Source organism: Chionomys nivalis, chromosome 25, assembly GCF_950005125.1.
Source record: "Chionomys nivalis chromosome 25, mChiNiv1.1, whole genome shotgun sequence".
Taxonomy (NCBI): Eukaryota; Metazoa; Chordata; class Mammalia; order Rodentia; family Cricetidae; genus Chionomys; species Chionomys nivalis.
This window is the reverse complement of record NC_080110.1, coordinates 11,409,849-11,429,438: the sequence shown is the minus strand read 5'-3', so window position 1 is coordinate 11,429,438 and position 19,590 is coordinate 11,409,849. Positions and strand designations below refer to the sequence as shown.

The 19,590-nt window shown below is 43.2% G+C and overlaps 1 long non-coding RNA gene across 1 annotated transcript in view; it reads left to right on the top strand.

Moving 5' to 3' along the window:
- The window catches only part of LOC130866185 (uncharacterized), a 34,322-nt gene extending 15,027 nt beyond the window's left edge, over positions 1 to 19,295 (top strand). The window contains exon 3 of the long non-coding RNA XR_009056330.1: positions 19,251 to 19,295. This is a non-coding gene — a long non-coding RNA (uncharacterized LOC130866185). The remainder of the gene's footprint in view (positions 1 to 19,250) is intronic.
- Positions 19,296 to 19,590: the final 295 nt, after the last annotated feature.

Below are 19,590 nucleotides of genomic sequence, written 5' to 3'. Positions count from 1 at the left end.
AGTGGGCAGAGCTGCTCTGAGGCAGACCCTTCCATGTGACCCTTTTTCCTCTTCTCCCTGCTGAAAACGAACTATTAGAGGGACCCTGAAGTTGGTTAACAGTTTAGTTATCGAAGCAATGAGATCATTGATGGCAGCAGCTAGTCCTAACAGGACCAAGCCACCATCTCCACTGCCACCGTGTAGAACTAAGTCAGAACGAATGGAAGGCGACGGGACTTATCGGTGACCCTGAGAGCAGAGGTGTTTGTCACCCAGCGCTGCAATGTTTCTGAGGCTCTGTGACTGAGATCTGAGAACTCTTCTTTGGACTGCCCCAAAGACACCTACTTTCCGATTTACCCACGGGGCTGAAGATTCCCAACAGCCCCTTGCAAGGTTTCTATACTCTGGCGACTCCGAAGACGTAGCATACTGAACTGACAACTAAATGGGGTTCTGAGTGTTCTCCCAAGGAGACAGCCCGCATATGGTACTAACAGAGTTCCGCTTATTTCTGTACTGGCGGTATGCCCAAATGCTCTATACCCCAAGTGCCAGCTCTATAAATGACATATAAATGATTTGTTTTGTTTGTTTTGTTTAAGGCGGTGTCTCACGTAACACAAACCAGGTTCCAACCTCTCAAGTTCTAAGAAGGCAGTTGTGTCCCGCCATGCCCAGCTGTAAAGAATTCCTTTACGGACACAGAGAACAGAAATCTGCAATGTGTGTCACCTGTCTCAAAAACAGCCACCCTTCCTGAAAGTAGCATAGCTCTTAAGGTCGCTCTTTTTCTTAGAAGTTATAGAAGAGCAGCTTGCTACAGTTGAAGAAATTATATTAAAGCTGAGCAAGAAGGAATGGGGTTGCCAGGCAGTGGTGGCACACGCCTTTAGCCTTTAATCCCAGCGCTTGGGAGGCAGAGGCAGGCGGATCTCTCTTTGAGTTCAAGGACAGCCTGGTCTGCGGAGTGAGTTCCAGGATAGATTCCAAAGCTACACAAAGAAACACTGTCTCGAAAAACAAAAAACACAAACCAAATCAAACCAGACTGAATGGTGTCTTAGAAGATGGCTGTCTCTGAGCGCCAACTCAGAGACATCTCACTCACCAGAAAGCCCACTTGAAAAACAATCGTATATTAAACCACTTTGGGGATGGCTGATTGGCTATCAATGACACTGCTTTTCACTTACATTCAGAATCAAATGAGAGCTGTGGACAAGTTTTTAAAGTTTTTTAAAATCCTTTTGGCTGCTAACATTTTACACAGAATATTCCACATCTACGGTTCACCTCCCTTCAACAATAGCCTTTGTCGGCGGAGCTCAGAAAACCCAGTCTGAAATCTGTTTTTCCAGGCATCGCTTAATGGCCTCTAAATCTGCGAAGGCAGGAGAAACAACAGTGGCGATGCGCCCATCTGTCATTGCTCAGCCCCCGGTTTTCCTCTGCTTTCTAAAGGAGAGGGCTGAAACTTGGTTCCCGTCCTTTGTACTACTTTTGACATTATGAGGCTTTACATCTCCAGGAGTCAATGTTGGTTACCGGCATTCCCCATGAAGAGTTTCCTCAGAAAAGAAGGACGAACCTAGACTCAAGGCAGACAGTTAGTAGACTAGACCCAGAGAACCTGTTTACAAAGAGACAACATGAAAATTGCAAATCTGTGAGAAAGGGGGGAGAAAAGCCTCCAGATGTGACACATTTTAGTGTGAAGGCTGTCGCAGTGGACTTCTGTTCAGCTAAAAGGGTCATTATCAAAAAGGGACAAATAGCACCACCCGGCAGGCAGTGGCTTCCCACAGAGCCTTCACATTTCCTTCCCTGACCTGGATTACAGAATAAAGAAGGTCCTCTCTAAGTGTCCGCCACTACACTCGAGTCCTAACATACTTAACGGAGAAGGGCTGGGATGGGCCTGGCAGTCCAGACAGAATACAGACCACTCGGATAAAACTGATCCCCAAAACAAACATTTTCTTTTCACGTGTAAATAGACCTCATTCATCAGTCGGGACATATTTATGCTGAAATCTATTCATTACCTCTTTGAAATTCATATTTAACTGTCTGTCCTTTTTTCCGTTGTTGTTTTAACCTGGCAACTTTACACAGGAGAGTTATAGTTGGGGAAACCCTGCACAGCAGAAAAAAGAAGATTCAGAGCGCCTTCTAGGGTCTGGAGAGACAGCTCACCACTGAGAACCCTTGCTGCTCTTGCAGAAGGCTTGGGTTCAGTTCCCATCATCCATAAAGCTGACTGTAACTCCAGGACCAGGAGATGTGACACTCTCTTCTGGTCCCTTCCAGCATCTACATGCAAGTGGTATACACACACACACACACACACACACACACACAGGCAAGAGGTTGTGGAGGGGGAAAAGAGTTCATTCGCCTTACAACTCCAGGTTAAGGTCCATTATCCCAGGGAAGACAAGGTAGGCATTGAAGCAGCTGGGCACACCGCATCCATGGTCAAGAGCAAAGGGACGATGAACTCATCCTTTCTTGCCTGCCTCATGTTGTGCTTAGCTCCTTTACTCTCGCGTAGTCCTTGGCCCGGGTCAGGAAATTCTGCTGCCCACATTCCACAAGGTTCTTCACACCTCTATCAGGGCAATCCCTACAGACCCGGCCCCGGGCCAACCTGATCTAGGAGTTCCTCACCGAAAACTCATCTTTCCGGGTATCAAGAAGACATTTACTGACTAGGCCATCTCCCTGCTCTGTGCACCATGTGAGTGCAGGGCCTGCAGAGGCCAGAAGAGGGTGGCAGGTTAGGCAGATTCCCTGGACCTGGAGTTACAGATTGTGGGGAATTGTCATGTGGGTTCTGGGAACTGAAGGGTAAGAGCTGGTGCCCTCTCCTGCTTAGCCACCGTGCCTGAGCCATTTGTTTTCAGCAGTTCTTTCTTTCTTTTCTTTCTTTCTTTCTTTCTTTCTTTCTTTCTCTCTCTCTCTCTCTCTCTCTCTCTCTCTCTCTCTCTCTCTCTCTTTCTCTCTCTCTCTCTCTTTCTTTCGGTTTTTCGAGACAGGGTTTCTCTATAGCTTTTGGAGTCTGTCCTGGAGCTCTTGTAGACCAGGTTGGCCTCGAACTCACAGAGATCTTCCTGCCTCTGCCTCCTAAGTGCTGGGATTAAAGGCGTGTGCCACCACGGCCCGGCCATTTTGTTTGTTTATGTGTGTGTGCAGAGAGAGTATGTACACACCATAGCACATGTGTGGAGGTCAGAGGACAACTTTAGGAGTCTGTTCTCTCTTTCTGCTACATGGGTCCCAGGAATTAAAACGTATGCCCTTAAACTTGGTGGCAAGCACCTTTACCACTAACCCATCTCAAAAGTTCGTGTTTGTTTTGTCATTTGTTTGTTTGCTTTGACAGAACCAGGAGTTGAATCTAGGGAGTCAGGAGTCATGAGCAAGCAAGCACTCTACCACTGAGCCACAGTCTTAGTCCTAGGATTCTTTCTTTTTTAATGTAGGAATACCCAATGTAAGAAGATCAGTGTTTAGCATCTAACAAAAAATTACCAAAGCTGGATACAGGAGTGTACCTGTAACCCCATCTTTGCCAAGACTCTAAGGCAAAAACAAAACAAAACAAACAAACAAACAAAAAACCAGAAGTCAAGAGCCAGCCTGTGCAACATAGCAAGACTGTAATGGAAAAACACAGAGGGTAAGTAAGAGTCTGAATTCTCAGGGGTAACGGGGTCCTGTGTCCTTGGGACACACACACCCAGCGCTCCAGGCTTTCTGCTTGCAGCAGCACCCCAAACACTTGCCCACTCTCTCCAATCAGCACAGGCTCGCCTGAGTCCTGGGGGCTTCCTTGCTGTGGCCCAGAGCTCTGTCTGTGGTACTCTTTCCATATATTCAGAAGGCCCTCTTTACAGTTTTTTCTTTTTCCATTGTGTGTGTATGTGTGCATGCATGTATATGTATATATGTGCGTTCGTGTTTATATATGTATGTGTGTGGTATGCGTGTGTATATGTGTGCTGAATTCTTCCTAGAGGGAAAAACAATCTAACCTGCTTTGTTTTACTGTGTAGAATGATCCGACAAAGACGAAGAAATTTTCAGATTAGAAGGCAATGAAGTTGAGGGAGAGAAGGGAGTAAGAGGGGAGAGAGGCACATAGTGAGAATTCTGGTTGTGAGCCCCTGGGGAGCAGTTTTGTTGTCTTTCAAATCATCCTTGTACCCCAGTCTGCAGGCTGTTGCTTTCAGTGTCTTAGCCTTTTGAATGGATCAGGCCTTTCCTGAAAGATACCCCCATTTCCAATCCCTATCAAGGGGTTTAAAAAATTACTGGGTTTATTCTGTAAGATGCATGTGACCCGTATCTTTCTTTTGTGAAAAGGATCAGAGATTTCTGTATAGCTATTGAATGAGAAACTATCCAAGTTTGTGTAGGACAGGAGCTGTTAAATCCTGCAGGATATTACAGGATAGAAATAACCTGCTTGAAACAAAGCTACCCTAAGGATCGCTGTCAAAACACCCAAGTTCTTCCCAGAGAGAAGAAAGAATTTCACCCCCAGGTAATCAGAAGGGATGTGCCTAGAAAGAAAAAAAAATTAGGCAGCAACTGTCCAAGGATGGTCTCCCAAACCCTCTTAATAAGGCAGGAAGATGGTTTAAGAGGCAAGCCCTATTGCTATTTTTAGAATCCCTCTGGCGTCCCCTCTCCCAGTTCTTTCCCACAGTGATTGATAGACAAATCCTCAAACTAAGGTCTGTCTGCAGAAAGCGACATCATGAAAACAAGACATTCAGAAGCTAGGCTCACATGGAAGGGAAGAGACCTGCCATGACAATTCAAACCCGAGAGGCCAGCCTGCGCCTAAAGAGATGGCATAAGTTTGACTTCCAGCGAAAGGGTTCTGAGAGCGAAGTGAATCCATCCAAAAATATTTGCAAATTTTAAAGTTTTTAAAAGTGTTTTGTTGTTGTTGCTATTTTGTTTTGTTGCTGTTTTTGTTTTGTTTGTTTTTTGATAGGGTCTCAAGTAGCTGGCCTTTAAGTCTTGATCTTGCTTCTGCTGTCTGTGCTGGGCCTGTAGGCGTGTACTACCATGTCTGGTTCTACTTCCTACTCTTTTTTTTCCCTTTGAGACAGAGAACTCTCTATGGAGCAGAGGATGTCTCTGAGCTCATTAGTCTTCTGTCTTCCCCTCTAAATAATGGGATTACAAACTTGTGTCATCATGCCTGGTTTATATGATGCCAGGGATAGGACCCAGGGCCTGTTGCATGGTAGGCAAGCTACTCTACCAACTAAGCTACACTCCAGCCTCCATATACTAATTCTTTTTGTTTGTTTGCTTGCTTGCTTGCTTGTTTTTTCAAGACAGGGTTTCTCTGTGTAGCCTTGGCTGTCCTGAAACTAACTCTGTAGACCAGGCTGGCCTCGAACTCATAGAGATCCACCTGCCTCTGCCTCCTGAGTGTGGTATTAGAGGCATGAGCCAGCCACCACCTGTCTCCATCTCCTAATTCTTTTTTTTTTTTTTTTTTTTGATTTTCGAAACAGGGTTTCTCTGTAGTTTTTGGTTCCTGTCCTGGAACTAGCTCTTGTAGACCAGGCTGGCCTCGAACTCACAGAGATCCTCCTGCCTGTGCCTCCCGAGTGCTGGGATTAAAGGCGTGCGCCGCCACTGCCCGGCCCCATTTCCTAATTCTTAAAGTTATAGAATATGAACTGAAAATTGAAATGTGTCAACATTTAGCAAATGACCATAAAACTTTGTTCTTGGAGCTTGTGTTTAGACACTGAGTAGCAAGGGGAAAAGGGGCAGAAATGATTTCATGATTTAACTCAAAGTCATGTCTCCTCTGTTTGCCCATCCTAAATTATTCTGTAGTAGGTCCCAGGCTCTGCGGAGACCCCAGCATTCTCAATAGACTACAGTTTCAGACTTCAGTTTTGAGTGAGGCGGCGTCAGAATGATTTTCTAGAAGGAATTGTAGAAATATACTAACATACTCTATACTAATGGACTATTTGCAACACCGATTGCTCATGTGGTTTCTTATTTTTTTTTTCTTTTAACTTTTTCCTGGTCTGAAGACAAAGCCTCTATCACAGAAAACCTAACACCTAACTCACCAAGAAACAAGGTGGGCAAAGCAGGGAGGTGGAGGTGAACTTCACAAAGTCTGAGATAACACATTTGACACATTCTGAGGGCTGAAAATAAGGGTTCTTGCACCTCTGAGGTGCAGCGACAAGGTAACATTAATCCCTCAGTTACCACTTAGCTGCAGGCGAGTCTGGAAAATGATAACGTTTACGGAATTGGATTGAATTTGAAAAATTCCCTTTCAAGAAGCAACAAAACCTTGAAGTCTCACCAGGTACCAGGTTTCATGGGTATCATTAAGCTACTAAATAAATAATTTAGGACCCCGTGGCCCTTGTGAATCCGTGATGAGCAATGCATGCATTTTGCACGGCATTTCTCCATATGGGAAGTAAACACACTTGATAAAAGTTACGGTGATAGGTACACAGAGTATCCTGATATGACCCTTTGCACATGAAGGGGACTTCCCATTGTGCCCCATAAATATGCATGCTTACTAACTGTTAGCCCAAAGTTAATTTTATATGTATGTATGTATGTATGTATGTATGTATGTATGTTTGTTTGTTTTTCGAGACAGGGTTTCTCTCTAGCTTTGGAGTGTTTCCTGGAACTAGCTCTTTAGACCAGGCTGGCCTCAAACTCATAGAGATCTGCCTGCCTCTGCCTCCCGAGTGCTGGGATTAAACATGTGTGTCATCACCTCCTGGCCAAAGTTAATTTTAAACTGTAAGAGGAAAACGGGTTTCATTCCTAAAGAGAAGCCTGAACTCAAATCCTTTAAGTGCCAGTTTCCAAGCCCGGGTCTCATCTATTATCCACCAATATCCATTTGTCTGGAATGCAGGGCACAATATTCCTATCAGGCTAAGGTTCTAACCTGAACCCGAGGCTAATGTCTCGATAAGGAGGGGTATATTGCAGACTGACTCATGGGGGAGGTGGCCATGTGATGACGGGATTGAACTACACTTCTGTGAGCCAAGAATATCAGGAAATGGGAATTACAGAAGATTGTCACTAGACTTTCCCGAGTGTAGGAGGTCGCACCAAGACCCTGAATGTCGACTTCTTGTCTCCAAAACCATGAGAATAAATTTCTGTTGTTTGAAATCATCTGATTTGTGGTAAGTTGCTGTGGCAACCCCAAGACACAAATTCATCTCCATAGCTCTCTGAAGGATTTCAAGTTCATTTTGCCTTCTAGAGTCCCAAAGACTGAATGAATATATGATGTCACCCACAAAGCTATATGCTTAATTTTATATGCACCGATCATTTTCCTATTTGGTAAATGAGAATGGTGTTGAGAGAATTTATTGTGCTTGAGATTTGAACATAGAGCTTCATGCATGTGAGGATAGTACTTTATCGCTGAGCTATATTCCCAAGCCTATCATGTATGTGTTTGTTTGTGTGTGTGTGTCTGTGTCTGTGTTTACCAGGAGTCCAGAGGTCAATGTCAGGAGTTTTTCACTTTTATTTTGTTTGTTAAATATAGGGTTCATTGTGTAGCCCAAGCTGGCCAGGAATTCACCATGAAGAACAGACTTGTCTTGAACTTACAGTGATCTACCTGTCTCTGCCCCTAAGTGATAGGATTAAAGTTACGAACCCCACATCCTGCTTACATTACTTAAGACAGGATCTCTCACTGAACCGGAACTCTCCTACTGATTAGACTGGCTGGCTAGCATGCCTCAGAGACCCTCCTGTTTGTGACTTCCCAGTGCTGGGGTTAGAGGCCAGCACCGCCATGTCCGGTCTTTCCATTTATGCTGGAGAAGAGAGTTCAGGTCCTTGTACTTCATGTATTGACAGAGTCATCTCCTCTGTCTGCTGAGAGAGTTTCTGTACTGGTATCAGAGACATGTGTGACAGAGTGGGTGACGGGGGTGGGGGTGTCAGTTGGTAAAGCCTTTTTGTGCCATCGTGAGGCCCTCAGTCTAGAGCTTTAGCATATATGTATAAAGTGGAGGCAGCAGATTGCATCTGCAATCCCAGCACTGGAGGAGGCAGATCCTTGGGACTCAGCAGCCTGCCTGACTAGTCAGGTGGAATTTGGGAGGTCTAGGCTCAGTGAGAGAACCTGTTTTGCAAAATAAGGTGAAGGGAGAGAGAAATGGCACTTGATGTCAACCTCTGACTTCTATAAGCATGCACCTGACCCCCACCCCCACGAAAACACACATATGCACATTCATGTAACTGTAGTTGGTTGGTTTGGGGTCTTTTTTTTGTGGGGGGGGGTATTGTTTTGTTTTGTTTTCTGCTCCTAGGCTCTTTTTACTCTTTGTTCTTTTGGCTCTTTGCTCTTTGAGGATCCATCACCTAGCTCCCAAATTGAGTCCGACAGAGTCTTATTCTTTCTTATGAATGTCTGGCCTTAGCTTGGCTTGTTTCTAACCAGCTTTTCTTAAATTATTTTGTCTAGCTTTTGCCTCTGGATTTTAGGTTTGTTGTTTTTTTTTTTTTTTTTCTGTATACCCCCTCTTTCTTTCTTCTTTTTTTTTGTATTTGTCTTTTTTTTAATTGTTTATTTATTTATTAAAGATTTCTGCCTTCTCCATCTTTCTTTCTTCTTCCTTCCTTCCTTCCTTCCTTCCTCCCTTCCTTCCTTCCTTCCTTCCGTCCTTCCGTCCGTCCTTCCTTTCTTCCTTCCTTCCTTCCGTCCTTCCTTCCATTCTTTCTTTCTTTGCAGATTGCTGTGTAGCTGGGTGGCTGGCCTCTGATGCCCTCTTCCTTTTCTTGCTCCCCTATCCTCTCTTCCCAGATTTCTCCTCCTTTTTATTCTCTCTTCCTGCCACTCTTGCCTATCCTTTCTCCTGCCTAGTTACTGGCCATTCAGCTCTTTATTAGACCAGTCAGGTGTTTTAAACAGGCAAAGTAGCACAGCTTCACAGAGTTAAACAAATGCAACATGAAAAAAATGCAGCACATCTTTGCATCATTAAACAAAATGTTCCACAGCATAAGCAAATATAACATACCTTAAAATAATATTCCACAATATGTGACCCTTTCAGAATTTTGTAAAAGCTTGAAATAAAGTCTGGGGATGTCACTCATGGTAAAGAACTTGCCCAGCATACCCAAGGTCTTGATTTTAATATCTCTAATGACATGCATAAAAATGTATAACAATAAGTAACATTTGACCAATTGTGGGCTTTATCTGTTACGTAACAGTATCCGTTAGGCACTGTGACAGGCCCTGTTTTAATTATCTTACCTCACTTCTTTATAAAAACTATAAAGGTAGTTACCATAACATATTCATCTATTTAAAAACAAAAGACATCACAAAGGAGCATAAATTATATACTTATGGGTCTAGAACTTGGGAAATGTGGGTTGTGAACGCACAAGTAACAGATACTATGGCCCACGGGTCAATGACACCTGCCATGCCGTGTGTAGACACAGTGTGGCCCTTTCTGCCTGAGTCTGTGCACCCCACGCACTCACCAACTCCCTGTTAGCATCCCAAACATATGATTAGCTTCGTAACAGCATGCTTTCCTTAGCATTTTCCTCCAGAGCTTCCGGTTTATCACACAGAAGCACATGAAGCTGGGTTTCTCTGCTTCCATTGCTAATGCTTTGAATAATGCTTAGCGAAATGAGCCTGGTGGTCAAAATGTACCAGAGTCTCTTACAGTTTCCTTTGTTTGGATCCCCGGACGGCACAACCAAGTTGTTCTTTGTCTTCACTGTCTGATGACAGTCTAGGTAAGGTATCCTCACAGATGTGTGCAGTACTGGAGGGAATTTTTGTTTTCTATGCAGCAATAGCTTGATAATTGCTCACCACCTCCGAGTAAAGATCAATGCCAGACCCTTTCTCATTCATGCCCAAACTGTATCAGATTTTCCACATGTGTAGGATAACAGGGTAAAGATCTGAAAGGCCTTGTACTCTGATTTGGGTACAAAGCTTCAGCTGGCCTCAAATGTCAAACCATATCCTTCCTGTATAATCCAAAGCCCCAGCATGTACCACTCTGTGCTTGTTCTATGTGTGGCACCAATCTCAGGTGCCCCACTATGCGTTTTTAGGTGGCAAGGACTTCTAAAGACCTTCACTTTTTTTCTGTATTCATTTCACAGGCTTCTAATATGTTTTAGCTTCATCCTATTAGTGATTCAAGTCATGTAAGTGACAGGCTTGAATGTTCATAGCATCAACATGACTCAGTCCTTAGTAATCATGACCTTCCTCACCATTAGGAGATATGTCCCTGCCTTCCCAGATAAAACACACCCTACTGAACTCTTACCAAGTCCTTTCCAGTTAAATAAAGTACTTTAGGGTTTCTCTTTGGCACAGCCTAATAGCCAGCAACACTACCACACGCTTGATGGACACGCTGTGGGATAGATAATGCTCTTGAACACTGTAAAGATTTGCCACTCTTATTGGTTTAATAAAATTCTGATTGGCCAGTAGCCAGGCAGAAAGTATAGGCAAGGCTACCCGACTAAGAGAATTCTGGGAAGAGGAAAGACAGAGATTGAGTTGCCAGTCAGATGCAGAGGAAGCAAGATGAGAATGCCTTACTGAGAAAAGGTATCAAGCCATGTGGCTAAACATACATGACAATTATGGGCTAATTTAAGTCGTAAGAGGTAGTTAGTAATAAGCCTGAGCAATAGGCCAAATACCATGGATGAGGGGTTTCAGTGCCAGAAATAACCTAGATAACTGAGCAGGAGGTCCTAGTTTTTGTTGGTGTGTAGGAGTGTGCTCACCAAAAAGAGAGCAACTATGTGGTTTATGTATGGTGAATATACATACACGTGTGTGCATGCGGAGCCCAGAGAATGCCAGCTGTCCTGTTCTAGCATCTCTTCCTTACTCTCTTGAGACAGGGTCTCTTTCTGAAACTACAGGAGGCTAGCATCCAGCAGAGTTCAGTGAGATTCTTGTCTCTTCCCTGTCGGAACATGGGTTATAGTTGACCACACCATAATACACTGCTTTCTATGTGGCTTCTGGGGGTTTGAACTCAGGTCGTCAAGCTTATGCAATAAGTTCTCTTGCCCACTGAGCCACAGTCCCAGCTCCAAGCCTAAAATAGTCAAGTTTCTTATGATTTATTTTCACAAGCTGGGCAGTGGTGGTTCATGCTTTAATCTCAGTACTCCGGAGGCAGAGACAGATAGATTTCTCTGAGTTCGAGGCTAGTCTAGTCTACAAGAACTAGTTCCAGTACAGGCATCAACACTACAAAGAAAAACAAACAAAAATATTTATTTTCACTATTTTTAAATGTGTGTGTGTGTGTGTGTGTGTGAATACAGGTGCCACAGAGAGACCAGAAGCATCAGATTCCCCTGTTCTAGATTTACAGGCAGGTGTGAGCCGCCCTATATGGTGTCAGAAACTGAAATTGGGGCCTTTACAAGAGCAGTATGTTTTTAACTGTGGAAACATCTCCCTATTCCTTCCTTCCTTCCTTCCTTCCTTCCTTCCTTCCTTCCTTCCTTCTTTCCTTCCTTCCTTCCTTCCTTCTTCCTCCCTCCCTCCCTTCCTCCCTCCCTCCCTCCCTCCCTTCTTTCCTTTCTTTCTCCCTCCCTCCCTCCCTTCCATCCTTCCTTCCTTTCTTCCTTCCTTTCTCTCTCTCTTCCTTCCTCCTTCTTTCTCTCTGTCTCTCTCTTCCCTCCTTCCTTCCTCTCTCTCTTCCTCCCTTCCTCTGTTTCTTTCTCTTTTTGCTATTGTTTACAACCAAAGCCTACATACAGCCTGTAGTTTCATAAAATCCAGATTTCAACTCAAGAAGGAGTTTTGTTATGAGAAAGTTTATTGCAGTCTCTCTGTTCTTTTTTTCCGTGCACATATACCCAACAGATGACTGACAGAATGATAAAACTGAGATACGAGGAAACAAAATATTAAGGGTATTTTGTGATAGGTTGGTCAAGCCCATGAAAGCAACAATCAGTAAAATCATCTGGTAGCCAATTCATGTACTGCTATTGGTGGCTTTGCCTATTTTTCAACCCCTAAATACCATCATGGAGGGATTCCCCCCCCCATGGTTTTGATTTTCCAAACATTTTAGTTTTCTCTGTCGTTTTGAACAGCAACAATGAAACAGGACAGCCCTGCAAAGCAGCTTGAGATCACAGCTTCTGATTACAAGCAACATTTCAAAGTCATACAGAATCCAGGAAAAGGAGTAAGAAAAAGTCCCGCACCTGGGGTTACTACAGCAATCTGTAGAAAGCTAAATAACTTTTCAAAAAGTTTTAGCGAAAAGTCCCCTCCCCGGCTCTTCTTCAAACATTAACCTCAAACATTGACTTCCTTCCCTGTTATTTATGCTTCTAACCTCAAGATTTCATCTAGGAAGTCTCGAGCAAATGTAAGACAGGACCCAAATGTCAGCCATCTGCAGACCAGACTTGACAAGGTTCCTGGGGGAGGGGGAGAGGAAAACATGTCATTTCAGACATCTGTGAAGGGCTGTTGTATGCACAGGGTGTTGGACGTGGCTCTCCCAGGACCCACCACCCAGTCCAGGCTCCTAGAAATATATGTTTCTACCAGGAAAACAGTTTCTTTTTAGGTTTCTGGGCTAGAGCTGTCTTTGCTGCAGAGAACCAGAAGGAAAAGAAAGGAAAGAAATGACAAACAGAGAGACATGGTGATCAGATTTCCCAAACATATCAGAGTGCAGCAGCCATGTGCTAGATTCTACGTAAGAAAGCAGGCGTCCCCTAAGCATTGCTTTGGGTTGGTTTCTCATTGGATAAAGATTTCTTGTTTTTATTGATTCTGACAATTAAAATACACTTGACAGGGTACAATGACACTATAAATTAGATCCCAAAGAACGGGGTTAGAAAAGGCAGCGGAAAAAAAAAATCAAAAAACACTTTTTGTTTGTTTGTTTGACATTCTTTTCTTTGGGTTTTTGAGACAGGGTGTCTCCGTGTAACACCCCTAGCTGGCCTGGAACTAGCTCCTATAGACATAACTCACAGAGATCCAGCTGCCTCTGCCTCCCGAGTGCTGGGATTAAAGGCGTGCATCACCACCACTAGGCGAATATTCCTATTCTTAGCCCACCTGGTTTGGATTGGATGGTCGCTGTCATTTTTAAAGTGGAGGTAGGAACAACGCAGAGCAGTGTGTGCTGTACCATCATTGGCTCAGGGGGAGCACACGTATGACATGGGCAGCTCTGTTAAGTCCCACAGAAGCATCTTTGCCAGCACAACCGTGCAGTGGGTGTCAGCTTCTACTGAAAGGGATGGAGGAGCTAGACTGTGAAACTGCCATTGCTTTCAAGGGGGGAAGGTGCCCCAGAACACAGCCAGTTCCAGAGAGAGCCGTCTCAGCTGAGCGCTGAAGATGCGGCAAGCAAGCCCTTGTGGTCATCTTTGGGTTCATGGCTTCAGTTATGTTTAGTGTATCCTCTATCTTTGAACTTTAGCTCTTTTTGCCAATAAATTCCTTTGGGCCTAAGTCAGTGTGGTTTGGGATTTTTGGTTTTTAGAATCAATGTGGGTTGGCTAATGTAGACGTTTTATTTTTCACCATTGTAATTGTGTTCGAGGGCAGGCAACACACAAACTGGCATAAAAGTACACCGTGAGCACTAGATCGTATCACTCACACCACAGTTAATCAAGATAGGCTTTATTTGTCTGTTCATCAACACTTTCACAAGGAATGAAATATATGTATGTGTGATTTATTACCAAAGAACATACTTGGTATTTTTGAGGCATGTTTTATATAACCCAGGCTGGCCTTGAACTCTCTGTGTAGCCCTGGTCACATTATGATGCATCCTTTGTTTTGCTTTTGCTGACTTAGTTAAAAAATAACCAAATTAAAAATGTATTCTTGTTACGGAGCTTCATAGCTCAGCTGGTAGAGTGCCTGGTTGGCCTGCATTGAGCCCCATGTTCCATCTCTAGCACTATGTAAGTGAACCCACATTCACACGTCTGCCCATGCACCCACATTCACATGCCTGCCCATGCACCCACATGCACACGCCTGCACATGTACCCACAATCATGCATCTGCCTATTCATCCACATTCACGAGAACAGGAAAACACACAGACATGCACGTACACATAAACAGCAAAGAAAAATATCTTAAAAAGTTAGGTGAAGAGTAATTCAGGGATTGGAGAGATGGCTCAGTGGTTAAGCACACTGGCTGCTGTTCCAGAGTACTGGGGTTCAATTCCCAGCACCCCATGGCAGTTCACAGCCATCTGTAACTACTGTTCCAGGGCTTCTGATATCCTCACATAGACCTATATGCAGGCAAAATACCAATGTACATAAAACACAAATAAATAAATTTTTTTACAAAAGAGTGACTTGGGAAGGCTATAAGCAGATTTTTCTGTCCCACCGTCGGTTTCCAAATAAACAAGACGGAGACTTCTTATTAATTATGAAAGTTCGACCAATAGCTTAGGCTCATTTCTAACTAGCTCTGAAAACTAAAATTAGCCAATTTCTACTAGTTTACTTTCTGCCTCGTGGCTTTATTACCTCATCTCCGTATTTCCAATCCTGCTTGCTCTGCATCTCATGGCATCTCCTCATGATTCTATCCTTCTTTTTCCCAATGTCCTCTCTGCTATGAAATTCCAGCCTAGCTATAAAATAATAATAAAATGGGCATTCACCATTTTATTAAAGCAATCACAGTGATGTATTTTTACAAAGCGTAATTAAATATCTTATAACCAAAGGCACTGAGTGTGCACCCCCATAAGGGTAATTGACATACACCTACACCCACATTTGCAGGAGCATGTTCATACATGACAAACGCATGCACACAGGTGAATGGATGAATGAATGATTGAAAAGCAGAAAGAGAAAAGATCTTGATACCAAAGTTCAAAGACCAGATTTAGGGCTGTCTTGTGAACAAAGAGAATTTGAGCAAATCACTTAACAACTGCCCCCTCAAATTTTCTTATCAGTAAAATCGGAAGGCTAATGGTGACTAGTGGAATGTCTGCGACTTGTAAAAATCATATGAGCAATTCAGGCAAGTGTACTTTTACTCATCCATCAGTCAATAAAGAACTACAGTGAGCTATGTACTGTGAAAAGCTTAGAAGTGAAACCATGAAATACGTTTTGATATATGTGTATTCTAGTGGGCACAACAATTGTATAGAGTTAAAACATACAAAGTGACATTTCTCATGTGTGTGTGTGTGTGTGTGCTACATGGGATGTGTGTTTTAAAATAGTGTCTTGTTATGTATCTCAGACTGTCTTAGAACTTGTAACATTCTTCTTTCTTTAACGTCTTCATGACTGGAATTGTAGGTATGAGTCACCGTGCTTGGCTATATATGACATTTTAACACACACACACACACACATATATAATTATGGTGACTGGCAAATCTCTCACCTCAGACATTCCACTGTGGTAAAATGGTTTCCCCATCACCTCCACTAGCTATTTTCAAATATAAAATCAATTGTGGTCAACTACAGTCATGTTCTTCTTTTTGATTTTGTTTCTCTTTTGAGATGGTCTCCATATATGGCCTGCCCAGACTGGCCTGGGACTCACGATCCTCCCCGCTCAGCCTCACGAGTACTGGAGTTACAGGCACGTACCATGACGCCCTGGCTCGTTTTAATTTTAGAGAACCCATGGTTTGGTTCGAGAACCTTACAGTCTAATAGAGAAAGTAGAAACTTATAAAGAGAGCCTTTCAACGCACTCCCCCAGAGTCCTTTTTGTTCTCTTGTAAGCACAGCTTGCAGCTCTTTCTTATCCATGTGTCTTTCCACACTTGAATGTCCCCTTTTCTTGCCAGGCTCTGATGCCATCCTGGTAGCCCATTTTGCTAACCACTCTATCCATGGCACCCTCGCCATAATTATCTAGGAAATGGATGTTTTATTTGTTTATTCCATCTTTTGAAAGGTCCAAGAATTGCTAGCAGAAACCAGTGTGACCTTATTTCTCAGGCTATCCAGCCATAGGTGGCATTTGCAGTTTAATCCTAAAAGGAGAAGAGCCACTCCCCCCCGCCCCCTTCTATGTTTGCACAAATCAAGAGCTTCTACTCCTCGGGATTCTTTGCAAATCAGTTAACTTCATATAATCTCTATTATTGGGCCTGATGCCTCTCCTCTGTCCTGATTTTTATATTAGCAAGCAATCGAGGCAGGTGCCAGCTTTCATCCTATCAGACTGGATTGCATTAAACCAGCCACAATGAAAACGAAAACGGAATTGATTGGCTTCACTCCCCATGTACGCGAGGACGCTGGGTTGCAGTAATCGCCTTAAGTGTTTCAGGGTGAGATTCCTTCCACAGGCGTCTGGTTTCGGGCAGCCGCCATGTCCGGGTTGTCCTTGCAGTAAATAAATCAGCAGGGTGCGTAATCGTGTTCGGTAACCTGCTGCAAATCCCAAGGATGTGCGAAATTCATCAGCTCCAACAGGGCCTGGAGATGGGAAAATCCTTTCGCTGCGAAGAAACGCCCTTAGCTGGAGGATTGTAACTGCCAGGTCACCTTCCCTAAAGTGATGTGTCCATGGGTTGGAGTCTTTTAACAACAGAGGTTTCTGGAAGCCAGGTCCTTGAAGGAAGCTAGATTTCGGTGCTCTCTACCATTAATTTGGTTTGGTTTGTTTTCTAGAAAAGAAATGCATTTGAAATCGTAGGAGAGAGTTAGCCTGACATTGCCTTTAAAATATATACATTCGTAGCCTGCCCTAAAAGTAGAAAGGAGTGAGATTGTTTGTAGCTTAGTGGCGGAGTGTGTGCCTAGCATGTTCAAGGTTCTGGGGAAAATAAAGAAAACAGAAAAGAACTAGATGGATGCTTAGACTTGGGAAGATGTAAGAGATCCTCCAAGTATTTATTCTTTCTTCTATCTGTTCACTTATTATTTTCAAGATATTGCCTGGTATAAACAGGTCCTTCGGCTTCGAGAAGTCAGCTCAATAGTAAACAGCTGAGATTTCTTTTTCCTGGCCACTCTGACTTCATTGAAGAAAACGAAATTGCTTTCCCAGTTCCTGACTGGTGTCAGATAGCCAGGTGTCAACTTCCCTCTTAAAGATCAGGCAGTCAAGAGCCTGCGTGTCTGGCTCCGCTGAAGACAATCTGCCCTTGATATGCGCTGTTGCGCTTTTTCTCTGTGGCAGATGTGGTTTCCAAGAAAGCTTAGCTGCATGCTAGCGCGGAGGCAAGAAACCCTCATCTTCCTGTTTTCCTCAAGCAGCAGATGCCTCCGTGATAATGGGGGAAAAGAACATTATTGAATTTTCTTAATGGTATCAACTTACTACCCTTGAGTCTGGTATGTTTCAAATTCCATTAAAGGCTGGAACTCATAGCTTTATAAGGAAGCCCTCTATCTTTCCCCCAAAAAACACAAAGGCAAAGATTTTGCTCCTTGCACACTCGAATAGTGTGTCTCCAGAAGGTTGAATCAGCACTCAAAACTGAAAAAAACCTTATTTAGTCCAGTTATAACTGTCCTTAATAGTAACTCATTCTCTCTCTCTCTCCCTTCCTCCCCCCCTCGTGTGTGTGTGTGTGTGTGTGTATGTTTGTGTGTGAGGGGGGGAGAGACAGAGACAGAGAGAGAGACAGAGAGAAAGAGAGAGAGAAACTAAAATCCCAACTGCCCCTTTGTCCAGGTTGTCTGGGTAATTTGATCTTTTTCTCTAGAGCACAGGGCAATAGTATTTACTGAAACTAATGTTTCTAAGATGGTGAAAATTTGCCCTTGATATACAGACTCTCTGATGCTAAAGAAATAAATGTAAATAGGAAACTGATCTTTGTTGCTTAGTTACTTGGGAAACGCACACTGCAGCGCCTGCCCTCTTCCTTTCCAAGTGTCCTTTCTCAGCAATCTTGACTGCCACCCGAAGTATATTCTAAATTTATAATCAAATTACAGGCATCTGGAGAGCTCAGCCGCTGAAGTAAATTGTTTTCCATAAGTCATGCTTTTGAATCGCAAATACTGGGAAAGCAAATGCTGAAACTATAATTCTTAAGTGATAGATGTCTTCTGGAAGCGTTTAATTCAGAGCACACGCATCCAAGCCCAAACCCGAACCCCAGCATACTTAATTTGGCTATCCTTTTGCAAAGTTTTGGGGTTGGTTTGTTTGTGTTCCCTTTTTGACTCGAATCTTCATTCGTTTCATAAGCACTGGGATGATCAAAACCGATCACGGAAGGTTCTAAACAGGCTTAGGAGTTGACACGACACATTCGTTCACTTTGGAAAATAAATAGGCTCAAACATGTTGGGTTGAATTCAGCTCACCATATGTCCTCCTAATGATGGTTTGAAAACAACAAGAGACCGACCTCCCACAGATCCTTCTCTGTATTCCTAAATGTCTTCAAAGCATAGACTTAGAACATGTCTTGCTTTGAGCTGGAGAAACAGGCCCCAAGTAAACTTGTAAATGGGTTTAGCTGACTCCTTGGATAGTTACCCACAAAGACCTTTATTTAAATATATACAATGAGTTGTCTCCTTAGGTTCTTTTGTATTCAAAGGCATAATACTTTCAAAAACTGACAAAACATGGAGAGGAAGGAGTGCTAACAACTGCCAGAATCAGGAATCTACATTGCAAAATCTGTGTTGGCAACAAAGAATCTAGACTCTGGAGCGAGCAGACTGGTGTTCAAGTCTGGCAAATTATCCTTTAAGTTTTAGCATTTTACTCTTGGTTCTTAAAAAAAAATTAGAAAAAGTATATGAAAGTATATGTTTTTTTAAAAAACAAAAGTCAGTATGTAAATGGGTAGATGATTATTACTTGAATTGTGCAATAGAAAAGTCAGGGGCATCTGCTTATGAAATAAAACACACAGCATTTTTGGAGCAGGGCATGTAGCACACTCCTGTAGTTCTAGCCCTTAGGGGCCTAGGAAGAAGAATTGTGAGTTAAGGCCAGCCTGGGCTACGTAATAAGACACTGTCTCAAAAAACAAAAGCGACATATTTCCCATGGGGATAATGTCAATGAAAAGTTAGAAGCGTCTTATGCCAGGTCTTATGCCTTGTGAGAGGAGTTACGTGCGCTATTGGCATCAAGGGCAGATAGGATGGATGGTACTCATTGTGGAAAATGGATTGCACTACCATTAGTTACTATCCCTTCCCCCTCTCTCTCCTAGAACCAGCTGTCCATACACATCTGGATCACTTATTGGCAAGGGATGGCTGCAGAAGGAGGAAGAACTATTTCTCTTCAATGGTATGGCTACTTGTAAGTATCCAGGCTCCAATAAATAACCACACAGTATAACACTATATACTCATGTAAGCAACTCTAATTACATTCAATGGAACAAATAAACAGACAGACAGAGGAAAGAGATAGATAAGAGAGAGAGAGAGAGAAAGAGAGAGAGAGAGGTTGAAGAGGGACTTGGGAAAGGAAGATTCCAGAAGAAATGTGAACGGGATAAGAGAGGGTGTTCAGGCTGAATACAGCTAAAACGAACCATACACACA